The sequence below is a fragment of the Leptidea sinapis genome, chromosome 19, assembly GCF_905404315.1.
Source record: "Leptidea sinapis chromosome 19, ilLepSina1.1, whole genome shotgun sequence".
Taxonomy (NCBI): Eukaryota; Metazoa; Arthropoda; class Insecta; order Lepidoptera; family Pieridae; genus Leptidea; species Leptidea sinapis.
The window spans coordinates 5122819-5136187 of NC_066283.1; the positions used below are offsets into that span (position 1 = coordinate 5122819).

Here is a 13369-nt window from a genome sequence, read left to right on the forward strand (position 1 = left end):
TGTATCTTTGAAGCTTCTGAATAGGAAATACAGTTTTTAGCCATTGATTCCTTTATGGCTCTTTGTCTTTCATATTCTAAACATTTTTTATCAGTTGCAATATGGGAACCTTTACATAAATAACAAGATATAAAATCATCTTGAATAGAGCAGTTATCATCAGTATGTCCTTGACCACATCTAAAACATCTTGGTTTAGATCTGCATTGAGATTTCACATGACCAAACCGACAACAATTGTAGCATTGAATAGTAGGATATATATACAAGTCTACAGTAAGAGAAGTGTAGCACATATACACTCGTTTAGGCAAAAACTGTCCATCAAAAGTAAATACCACAGACACAGTACATTTAAGATGGTTTTGTCCATCAATCAACATCTTTCGTTTTATTCTCCTAATTTTTATGATTGGGCCACAGCCAATAGGAACAGAAACATTATCTCTTATTTCCTCTTCGGACCACTCAGCTGGTACACCTCTGACTATTCCTATTCTACTCACAGAAAATGATGGAATAAAAACCTTATATTTTTCATTTTCTAAATTTTTGTTTTCAACAAAGTCATTTGCATTTTGGTACCTAGAAAAAGAAATAGATAACCTATTCCGGCCTATCCCTTTTTAAAATAAAATAAATAAAAAAATAAAAAGTCTGTGTTATGTTTTTGTATGGTCTCTACTATAGAAGAATTATTGCAGGAATCGACTTTGGAAAGAATTTGTTTGTCACTAATGTCTACACATTTGCAATCACTTTCCTTAATATCCTTCTTATCACCACGGTGTTTTCGTCGTCTTTTATTACAGTGTCTGCATATTCTGGGTCGAGCTGACACTCTTTTACGGCCACTAGATGTCTGAGACACAGACCCGTCTGTATCCATCGTACTACCATAGTCAGTATTGGAAATTGTCACTACATGACCTATATCAGGGGCTGCCCCACCAGGATCATCCGGGGGATCCATCATATCATAGAAAAGTGAAGAAAAGAAGACTTACCAATAGGATGAAATTTACACAAATAAACAAATTTACACTTTAATACAAACTAACTACTAAAATATATACAAACTACAACTTATCTGATCAAAATATCTAAATATTTACATGAAATTTAAAAATAAAATGGAAAATTATCAAAATTACGTGCGACCGATCTTAAGTTTCCCGCCCTTTTTCCGATTTAAATTTGTGAATTGGCAATTGTATGGCTTTTGTGGAACGGCCACCACAATTTAGCTTGTTCAGGTCCATATAGTCTGGCTAGCGAGTTTTGGCAGTCGAAACGGGAAATTTAAAAAACATAAGGCATGCACCATTGAAACTTATGTGGAAAATAGTTGATACTTTGTATTTTTCTGAGTTTTCTATCTAGTAATACACCCACTTTATTTATAAGATAAAAGGTAAGCCAAAGGTAGATAAAGTTTTTATGTTCAAGAAAATAAATAATAAATCAAATTTTATGAATATTCGGTTTCATAGTTAAAATCAGATTCCAAATATTTTATTTTTAAAAATTGATCAAATGTATCATCAGAACTGCTGTCATACGATCCTGGTTTTTCGAAAGTTTGATCTGTAAGTTTTATAGTCGTTTTAATGTAATTCCTTATAAGTTTAAAGAGTGCTCATAATTCATTTTTTTGGCTCGGCTTTTGTTCTTAGTATGCTGTAGTCCTGTCTTGTCCTGATTAGTGCCAGTGTACGTTTCCTTAGATCTTTAGAAGTTTTGGTAAGTGTTCGAGCATGTCGTAAGCTTATGAAGGGCTGAAAGGTTAGTGCATCGAAGGGCATTGAAAATAAAGGTAATTTGGAGGTTTGAAAGAGACTAGGTAGGTGAGACAGTAGTAGGTAACTATGATGTAAGGTAGGACTGTTCTCTTTAGATACATTGGTACTATGTAGAGTGGCAAGTAGCTCCAGTTTTTGAAGCAAGGGATGTTCTCGAAATTTTAAAAAGTAATTTATTAGCAAGGAACTGATGACGGGGTGATAGAGGTGGTTCCACACACTCAACTTGCATTGCATTGGACATTTGGACTGAATCTTATCTAATTTCCGTAGACCTGATTTGTTACCCGGGACCAAGAGGAAGTAACCATAATCAATATGGCTCCGTATGATAGCATTGTAGAGAAATTTTTCGGTGAAAGGGTGGGCTCCCCACCACACACCAGATAGAGAACGAAGAATGTTAATGTTCATCTCACACTTTTGGGAGATATATTCTGTGTGGTTAATGCCTGTACATTTTTTGTCCAACCTGACACCCAAAAACTTGACTTTAGTCTCCACCGGTATAGCCTCTGTGTATATTTTGATGTTTATGGAAGGTCTGAGTCTTTTGTTAGAGAAAAGAACAACTCTACTTTTGGAAACAGATAGCGTCAGTCCATGTTGCAGAAGATATTCTGAGAGATACTCAAGAGCATAATTTAGGCGATTTATTGATTCTTTTATTGACTTTTCAGAGCTGTACAAAACAATGTCGTCTGCATACTGCAATATTTGACAGAGGGAGGAGACAGTACTATCTAGGTCATAAGAATATAAGTTGTATAGAAGAGGGCTAAGAACTGAACCTTGAGGTAAACCTTTCCGCACTGACTTCGGAGGGAGGGTTCTCTCCATAAGCATGTTGCATATGAAACGGGATAGCTTCTCTGGGATACTCAGCTGGTTGAGTTTACTCCGGAGCACAGGAAGAGATACATTGTCATATGCGGCTTCAATATCTAAGAAAACACCCAAAAGGTGTTCTTTTTTATGGAGTGGAATTCTTATGTCAGTGGTAAGGATACTTAGACTTTCTAAGGAACTCTCGCCTTTTCCATATTTGATAGAAGATTTTTATTTTCTACAAACCACTCCAGTCTATGTTTTATCATGTGTTTAGAAATCATAGCAAGGGCTGAAGATAGAGCGATTGGTCTATAACTGAAATATTCAGATGGATTCTGGTCAGGTTTAAGCACTGGAATAATTACTTGATTTTTCCAAGGCGGAGGAATTACACCAACATCAAACAGGTTATTAATGAGATCTAAGTAGTATCCCTTGATCTTATTTGAAGAATTTTTCAGGAATGAATATGGGATGCCGTCTGCCCACGGAGCAGAGTCATTTAAACCATTCATAGCCAGAAGAAGTTCAGAGAAAGAAAAAGGACAGTCCAGACTGTGGGTAGAGAGAAGAAGGTGTGGGGGCGCCGAAAAATTGTCATAATTTGGAACAGAAGGGGGGGACATCCTATCAGAGAAGGAATAGAGCCAACTAGATGAATCAACACCAAAATTATCCTATACAGAACTAAATGAGCCTCTAAATTTTCTAATTTGTCTCCAAACTACTGAAGAGGGGGTTTTGGGAGACAGGTTTTGACAGAAATTGAACAAACCCTGTTTTTACTTTCTTGCAAATAAATTTGTAGCCTTTGCAGCCATTTTTTTATATTCAATAAAATTAACTAATGTCATATTCCTTGAGTATGTTTTCTCAGCCAATTTCCGATTTTTAACTGCCTCTGTACATTCTGCATTCCACCAAGAAGTAGAAATTGTACTGTTGGAGAGTGTTTTTACAGGGAAATTAACTAGTTTGTTGTAATTATCTACTACATTGTCTGGATTTGATGAAGGAAAAGATTCTAGTTTTTGATCAAGATCTGAGGCGAATGCAGGCCAATTGACATTGGATAATCTGTATTTAAGGGATGGGGAATAGTTTTGACAAGGGATCGTTCTGTCAGGCATGTGAAGGGGAGTGGTCACTACCATGGGAATCGGTCAGGATATTCCAGGAGGGGCGCCAGACAAGGAGAGCATAAGGAAAGGTTAACAGCACTTTTGGGGTTTTGTAGAGGTGAAACCCTGCGGTTTGGTGAGCCATTATTGAGGATACAGAGATTAGTTTCATCAAAAATGTCAAGAAGGGAAAAAGCGAAATAATCATTGCTACTACAACCCCATGAAGTGTGATGGGCGTTAAGTCCCCCATTAATAGGAGGAGGGATAGAAGAAATTAAAAGGAGTATATCTGCTATCATGCATGAATTAGGGTGAGGGATGTAAATTGAAAGCAAAGAGATGCTTTGACTTATGAGAGAGACCTTTGCCGCTACAATATTTATACCGCGATGTGGATAGGGAAAAAGGCGAGGGCGTGCTATAAATAAGGCACAGCCCGCACCAACTCCATCAGCCCGACCATCACGGAGACATGCATATCCAGGGATCTTAAAATGCGACCCCGGAGCTAACCATGTCTCTGAAATGGCCATGGCAGCTGGACGAAATTTATTAATAAGATGAAGGAGACTATGTTTCTTGGGCTTCTCATGTTCCATTGAAGAATGGAGACTGGGGCCATAGATAGTTCAACTGGGACTTGGCGAACAATCCCCATCTTGGTTAAATTATAACTGGGTATTGTGGCTGTATATTTGTTATTTGCCAGAATAGGGTTATCTAAAAATTTGTTTGCATCAATAGCGTTCTTAAAGCAGACAGCAATTTTATTTCTGCCAACATTCTTAACTCCGTCTGGACGGATAGTAAAAATTTTGTGTTTGAACAGTAATTGGCCGAATTTAATAGGACGGATGGTAAATCCTGTGGCAGGGTCTTGTTCAGAGCGGGAAATGAGGACTAAAATGGTCTTTTGTCTAAATGAGTATATTCTTTAATAACAACAATAATAATAATAATAATAATAATAATAATAATAATAATAATAATAATAATAATAATAATAATAATAATAATAATAATAATAATAATAATAATAATAATAATAATGACAATGACAATGACAATGACAATGACAATGACAATGACAACGACAACGACAACGACAACGACAACGACAACGACAACGACAACGACAACGACAACGACAACGACAACGACAACGACAACGACAACGACAACGACAACGACAACGACAACGACAACGACAACGACAACGACAACGACAACGACAACGACAACGACAACGACAACGACAACGACAACGACAACGACAACGACAACGACAACGACAACGACAACGACAACGACAACGACAACGACAACGACAACGACAACGACAACGACAACGACAACGACAACGACAACGACAACGACAACGACAACGACAACGACAACGACAACGACAACGACAACGACAACGACAACGACAACGACAACGACAACGACAACGACAACGACAACGACAACGACAACGACAACGACAACGACAACGACAACGACAACGACAACGACAACGACAACGACAACGACAACGACAACGACAACGACAACGACAACGACAACGACAACGACAACGACAACGACAACGACAACGACAACGACAACGACAACGACAACGACAACGACAACGACAACGACAACGACAACGACAACGACAACGACAACGACAACGACAACGACAACGACAACGACAACGACAACGACAACGACAACGACAACGACAACGACAACGACAACGACAACGACAACGACAACAACAACAACAACAACAACAACAACAACAACAACAACAACAACAACAACAACAACAACAACAATAACAATAACAATAATAATAATAATAATAATAATAATAATAATAATGATTTATTTCTCTTAAAATCATAGTTTACAGCAGCTAGTGGCCGGAGTCACCTTTTAAGCAAATAATGCCTGTACCAGGTGTCTCCGCTCTTCCAATTCAGCAATGTGTTATATTTAACAAAAGTTTTATTGACATGTTGGTGAAATAATAATAAAGTTATGAAATGAATATAAATTTAAAAAGGTTATGAAATGAATATAAATTAACAATTTAAATATTTGGAAAGTTACTTTTGAACACCTTAACAATTACAGCGACCCACAACTAACCTTGGGTGGACATAAATGTTTTATATAGAAGCAGATGCTAGCTCCTTATCGATTATAGTTTTTTTTATTACTAGCAACATCAGTATCGCTTGTATCGAATCGCCGTTTAGTCCCCGCAGATACAGGAATATCTGGAGGGTCCGGAGGTTCAGGAGGTGATATGTACATTATGAAAGTGAAAAAGTAGGGCTAGTTAGTTTACAAACAAAGTTTTAATATATGTCACTCACCAATCACCTATATAAATAACCACCACCAGTAAAATATTAATTTCTGTTAAATATTACAAATGAACTGTGCACGAAATAGCCTTAATAATTAATATTACTAAAAATCCAAATCGCGGCTCACACCTGACAGCTACGGTTCATCAAACCTGGAGGCCTACCATAGACTCTTATTGCGATTCAATTGACAACCTCAAATGAACTGCTTTGCTATTTCGTTCCACGACGTGATTAGAGCTATCTAATTTAGGTTGACGTCAAATCAACTGATTAAATCGCAATGATGTCAATTGAATGTCAAAAATGATATCAACTGAATCGCAAACTGATTTAGTTCGTTCATTCATTCGTACCATGAGGTGTTATTTCAACCTAAACTGGATAGCTTATTTGTCAAAGTAAGCGATTCGAAAAAAGGTTGCTACTTCCTTAGAGGAAAGAGAATCATGTTGTTAATAAATAGAGAAAACATACAGAAAATACTGAAAATAAATACCAAAAATAAAAATACTAAAGACGAGGCAGTAAGTGCCCGGGCTATAGCCTATTCGCAAGAACGAACGAAAAACGAATTTAAAAAAATATACTCTGTGATCCCGTCAAATCAAACATCAATGGAGGTGCGTTCATAACTCGTTATTTTTACGAAAACACATAAGCAAACATTTAATTTGTAATTCAAAGAACTATATTTATTTATATTACTATTATTTTTTAAGTACAAAAAAGGGCTTAAGGGTTTATAATTTGACGCTATAAAGCGAATTTAAAATTTATTTGTGGTATTTTCTACGCAAAAAAACCACTAAAATCATATCATTTTAGGTTTCGAAACGCAATTTTATTTCGTTCATTCTTCTATGCGATCCAAACGCCATTCAGTAAAAGGCACTTCATGGTACGAATTTTAGTGATTCAGCTTAGGTACCTCAACAGAACTGCATCGGATTCGCATCGATTATTAAAAGTTGATGGTAGGCCCTCTGGTATATCAGCGACTCTTATTGTTTTCATTTCTTCATTCTGGCTGACAAGTGGGTCTTGTCTGGGGACTTGTCAATAATTAATACCATATTTAAAGAAAAAATATTCGTTTTATTAAATTGCTTCTGCTTTTTGCATATCAATCTTATATAAATAAAATAACCATACCGATGATAAGTCACACCATCTTTTTTAGAGTCCTTGATGTATTATTTCAGCGCTTTTTATAGCACACTTAGGCTTGTTAATTGACACACGACTAAGGAGAAAAACACTTTTGCCGTTCCGTTATCAGACTGCGAATGATATGTCCATATGTATAGAACGTCATTGATATTTATTTAAAAATTGAGCCGATTAATCAAATCATAATAAGTTTTAATTGTAACACTGCTATCAATGGAGAGCGATTCGACTGCCAGGTTCTTAGTTATTGAATTTGCAAATAAGCACTAGTTTCTCATGTGACCAAATAAGGCTAGCGCCTCCAAAAAGGAGTTAGCACTCCTCATGTTTAAATATGGCGCCAAATTCCAAAATATTATGTTTATTGATTTTGTTTGGATTCATTTTGTTTTGCTTTTGTACACAGACTTAGTTTACGTCGCTTCGCTCAAATAAACGCTGCAGCGAAGCGGTACGACGAGCGATTGCGGCATCCAGGTTTATGTTGGACAGGGCCAAGTTCCAGACGATTGGACGAAGACAGTGATAACCGCCGAAAGGGATTAAGAGTAAAAGTGTTCTGTGGTAGGGTTCCAGCTATGACAAAGGCAGCTTCGCCCCCTTGGGCGCAACTTCCCAACATTGGCACAAGATAAAAATTTGCATTGAAAGTGCTACCATCCATTCTATTAGGTACGCTGCAAATTCATCACGATTGCCATCATTTTACATGCATGATAGATGGATATATATTGAGCTAGTGATAGTAAAAAACTTACTTAAGTTATTAAAACAAGACTTGAATATCGTGTGGTAATCAAAGCAATATAAAACACCGCTGATAAAATAGAACATTTTCCATACAAAAATAAAGAACAAATTGTTATATTAATCAATATCGCAATATGCAAACAAAATCAATACGTCTACAACAATAGATAAAGTATAAACATAATGAGCGCCATCTAGCGACGGTAGCCGGTACACTACGGGCGTAAAATATTTTTACAAAAAATAACGCAGCGCCATCTCTTAGCCCGGGTAAACTGATTTTACATAATAAAAACATCAGTGGCACATCTATCTCTGGTATATATCTATGGCTTCGATTCTTCGACCAATATTAAATTAATAAGTGGGATAGACGAGAGAGAGACTGTTTGATGTCAGTTGGCATTGCCCGAAACAATAATGACATTTTCGAGGGCACACATGTGTACTTTGATGACATACGTAAAAGAGCATTCCAAAGAGTACAATATTCCTATAATGTATATGCAACTGAACTAAAATTTAGGTGAGTAGAGTAGAGGAGAAGCATGAAAGCAATACTTTACCTATATCTTTGATACTTTATTGTATCGTTGGAAGATACGATCGGCAGGCCTATTGCATATCTTTGTCAATATCAGTGACTAACCGACACTGGTTGTACACCGAACTTTGATGATAACTAACAATTTCATAACATTGGTATAACGTATCACACTCGGTGGATATCCAGTTACGGTGATTAACGGGAGAACGACAGTGCTCTTCAATTAGGCACATCACATCTCTATTTTTTATCGACTATTATACGGTCAAATAGTGTGACGCATTTTGAGTATTGGAATGCTACATTTTCGAGAACATTTTTATTTCATGGGGTTTATAAAGGTTTTTTAAAAAAATATATATTTAATGACCATGGATGCCTATTCTTCAGCCGAAATAATAAAATAGTAAAGTTTTAGATAGGCAAATTCGATGTTTATGTTGAATTACCTTTATGTATTAATACATATTTTAAATGGTGTGTATATGTGCGTACTTAAGTTAAAATAAATCTAAGTAAAACACAAAATACATACCTCGCGAAATTATTATAATTATGTAAATTGACGAAAGTTTTTTCTACCTTCCTTTTACTTGAATAAATCACAATACGTCTTACTTGAGGTGTTGTGATTTTTCTTGTAAAATTTATTTTTATATATAAGTTAAACATATTTATTTTTTAAATTTATATTAGTGGGGCTGACAGCCTTATTACAGAGTTATATGTTAATAAGTAAAGGCCATTTAAGAGCCTCCACAAGTAAAACATTACAACAAACAACAAATAACTTTATGTATAACATTTGAGAGATTTAAAACTTATAAAGTAGATTATATACAATACAATCCTATTTAGGATCTAGCCATAAGTGCCAAAATTATTTTAGCTGATTGCACATCAGAGCAGAATAGGTCAATATTAACCAAGTGCTGTAATTTATTGAAAGTATTTGAAGTGTAGTGGACAAATGCATTAGCTCTCTCATTGGAATAGTTATGTGGGACACTGAGGTTTCTTTTCCGAAAGTGCTGGTATGGTACATATAAACTAACTTTGGAAAGAAGATGTAATAAATAAAACTTAATAACATTAAAAAGTTTATGTGATAGATATGTAAAGTAAATTGCATATAAATATTATATCAAAGAACAATAAATCCTTTTATTTCCTAGACCTTTTTCCATTATAAATTACATAATTTTAACCGAAAAATTTTACAGAATTTTGTTAAGATAACATTGTAACAATAAAACTAAAAACATACAATTTACAATAATTTGTTAAAGGCTGAAAGAGTACTAATAATTAAGTTAATGATGCTCATAGCATCATTATGATATGATTATAGATAAATTGTACCATTTACCATGAATCATATTTTATTTTTATTTACCAATTATTATTCTAAATTATGTTAAATAAAAATAAAGCATTATATTTTCTAAAGATATTTAACATTTTCAAGTATATAATCTAAAATAACGATCCTAAATAAATGAGCACCACTGCGAGAATGTCCCAGACGTAACCGACAAATTCTGGTGTAAAATTTTCTGTGTAAGTATTTTTTTCTTTTTAACAAACCAGGGAGGAGAGATTTCGTTTTTAATGTCGGCTAACCATTTGCCCTTTGTTTGAACAACTTGTTGCCAATAATTCTGAAAATCTTGCAAGAATGTACCTTTAAAATGAGACAGTGCATCTGTATGTGGTATAGGAATGTTCAAAGCAGTATGTATCTGATTACTATTCACAATAGATTTAGCAAGATAATCAGCTTGTTCATTTCCTTCCACGCCTATGTGTGAAGGAGTCCAGAATAAAACAATATATTTTGTTAGGGATAAGCATTGATATTTATCTCTAATATTGTAAATGATGAAATTAGTTGTAACATTACATTTAGGATATTGTAAAGCTTTTAAAACACTCGTGCTATCCGTTATAACAATCCAATTATTATATGACTGTTCTCCAATATATTCTAGAGCAGCATATATGGCAGCACATTCTGCTGTGTATATACTAGCCAAGGTATTTAACCTATGACCAAACCCACTCCGCAGTTGTATGTCATAAACTGCCATAGAGACAGCAGTATTACTTTTAGATCCATCAGTATAAAGTTGGTTATAATTTTGCCACTCTGACAGCATACTATATACATCTTCCTTATATTTTAATGTTTCATTAATAATTATTTTAATAGGAGTATATTTTGAATTATAAGAATTTAAATAACATAGCCAAAGAATACTAGAAAATAGATTATGATCACAAGAAAAATGTAACAAATCAGAGATGCCTTCTACTTGATAGTAGGAATTATTGTCAGTTTGGTTAATATAGTCCTGTATCTTTAATAGGAGTGGATGATTATTAATAGAAGTTAATTTGAGAAAGAATTTTGTTTGTAGTTATTTGAATCTAAGAGCTAGTGCGGGAATATTACATTCTACTTGTAATGATATAATAGGAGTAGACCTAAAAGCGCCTGTTATGATCCTTAAGCATTTATTTTGTATTTTTTCTAATTTATTCACTAATGTAATTACTCCACCATAACAAAAGAAGGCATACTCAAAATGGCTACGGACTAATGACTTATATAGTGTTAGCAAGATGCGTGGGTCTGCACCCCAATATGTACCACAGCTAATGATTTCAGATTATTGCAGGCCTTTAATGCTCGATTTAAATTAAGTCCTGAACTATACACTACTGGATCATCAGCAAATTGGAGGTTAGAAACTCTATTACCCAAAACAATATTTATTTGATTTATGTAGATTATAAAGAGCAATGGACTCAAAATTCCGCCCTGCGATACGCCTCTATATGAATATCGAGGACCTATTAATCGGTTATTGACTCTAACATAAAGTTTACAACCATGCAAGAAATTGAATATCCAACTAACTATTTTTTCAGGGACATTTAAGGATAGAAGAAGGGATGATAATTGTTCTAAATTAACATTATTAAATGCTCCTACAACATCCAAAAAAACACCAACCAATATCTTATTGTCAATCTGGTCACTATGGATGTCAAGACATAAATGCCGTAGACTCTCACAAGCAGAATGACCGCATCGAAATCCAAATTGATTATTAGGTAAGAGGTTGTTACTTTCAATATAAAATATTAATCTCTGTTTTATTAATTGTTCAAAAATTTTACCAACACACGAGCTTAGTGTGATAGGACGATATGAATCAGCTGAACTAGAATCTTTCCCATGCTTTAAAATTGGAATTAGACAGTCTGTTTTCCATTCTTCTGGAATAGTGGAGTTGTTCCATAGGAGATTTAATATTTTTAGAAACTTATTTAAGTTAGAAGAGTTTAGGAGTTTAAACATTTTATAGGAGAGCCAATCCAAACCGCATGCAGAGTCCTTTCTTGATGATAGACCAGCTTTTAATTCTTCAATAGTAAAAGGGGCAATCATAAAAGAGTTGGTGCTATTTAAAGAATGATTATTGTGAATATTTGTCAAATTTGGTACTGTATCTGGAGTATATTTGTGTAAAAAGTTGGGTATCCAATTATTGCTAGAGAAACAATTATTATTAGAATATAAGTTCTTAAATTTCCTCATTTTTATCCAAATCTGTTTCATTGGTGTTAACCTATTTATGGTGGAGCAAAAATCTGTCCAGGATTTACGACGTTCAAGTCTTAATATACATTTTTTCTTTGCTTGAGCTTGCTTAAAATGAATGTAGTTTTGGATATTGCAATTTGATTTGAATAACAGATAAGCCTGTTTGCAATCTTCTACCACTTTAGTACATTGCCCATTCCACCAGGGAAGTTGTCGCTTTCTTTTAGGTAGATTAGTAATATTGTTACAGTGGTAGTTGGTTTTAGGTACTGAATTTTCTACCGCTCTAAGAATTATGGAACAGAAGTTATTGTAAGACTTCTGTAGATTACAATTATTTATATCAAATTGTTTTAACAAGTCATTTACTAAGTTCTCATATTGGTCCCAATTTACTATTTTCAGGTTACTGTGTGGAGGAATGTTGGATGGAATTGAAGAAGATTCAGTTTCCGACACTACCATGGAAAATTTTGTGATTGTAGTCAAGTGATAGCTGCCCAAAGAGTCCTGATGAACTTGCCATTCACAGCACAGGAATAATGAAGATGATACTATTGTTAGATCTAGTCCATTTGGTCTCCAAGAATTAGTACCCACTGTAGTTGGTTGATCATTATTTAAGAGCATTAAGTCATTATCGTCCATTACATCCATGATATCTCTATCTCTAGAATTGGTTCTATTACAACCCCAAATGGTATGGTGAGCATTAAAATCACCAGCAATTATTAGTGGTTTTGGAATACTATGCAACAGTCTATTAAATTTAGATTTGTCAAAGTTAGGTACACTGTTGCCAGGACTATAAAAGCTAACAATTGAGATGTCTTTTTGTTTGTATTTAATTTTGATTGCTACATTTTGCAAGGAGTTATCAGAAAATGTTTCTTACTTTTGAAAATAAATGCCATTTCTAAGACAAATTGCTACACCATTGTGATCATTACCACAATCATTTCTTAGTATTGTATAACCTCTGATAGAAAACTGTATATTTGGTTTAAGCCAAGTTTCTGATATAAGTGCTATGTGTATGCCCTGCTCATAAAGAAGGTTTTGAAGCTCAAGTCTGTTACTGAACAGACTTTGAGCATTCCACTGTACTATGTTAAGTTTGTGACAGTTGAATGTGACGTTTTATTTTTAATTTCTATGGTATCTTTAAT

General features: G+C 34.5%; 1 protein-coding gene across 1 annotated transcript in view; it reads right to left on the bottom strand.

Annotated features, from left to right (window-relative positions):
* LOC126969982 (uncharacterized) overlaps nt 1–8736 on the bottom strand; it is a 42056-nt gene extending 33320 nt beyond the window's left edge. Inside the window, exon 1 of the mRNA XM_050815637.1 lies at nt 8607–8736. The gene's annotated coding sequence lies outside the window, so the exon portion shown is untranslated. The remainder of the gene's footprint in view (nt 1–8606) is intronic.
* Between the last annotated feature and the right edge of the window lie 4633 nt (nt 8737–13369).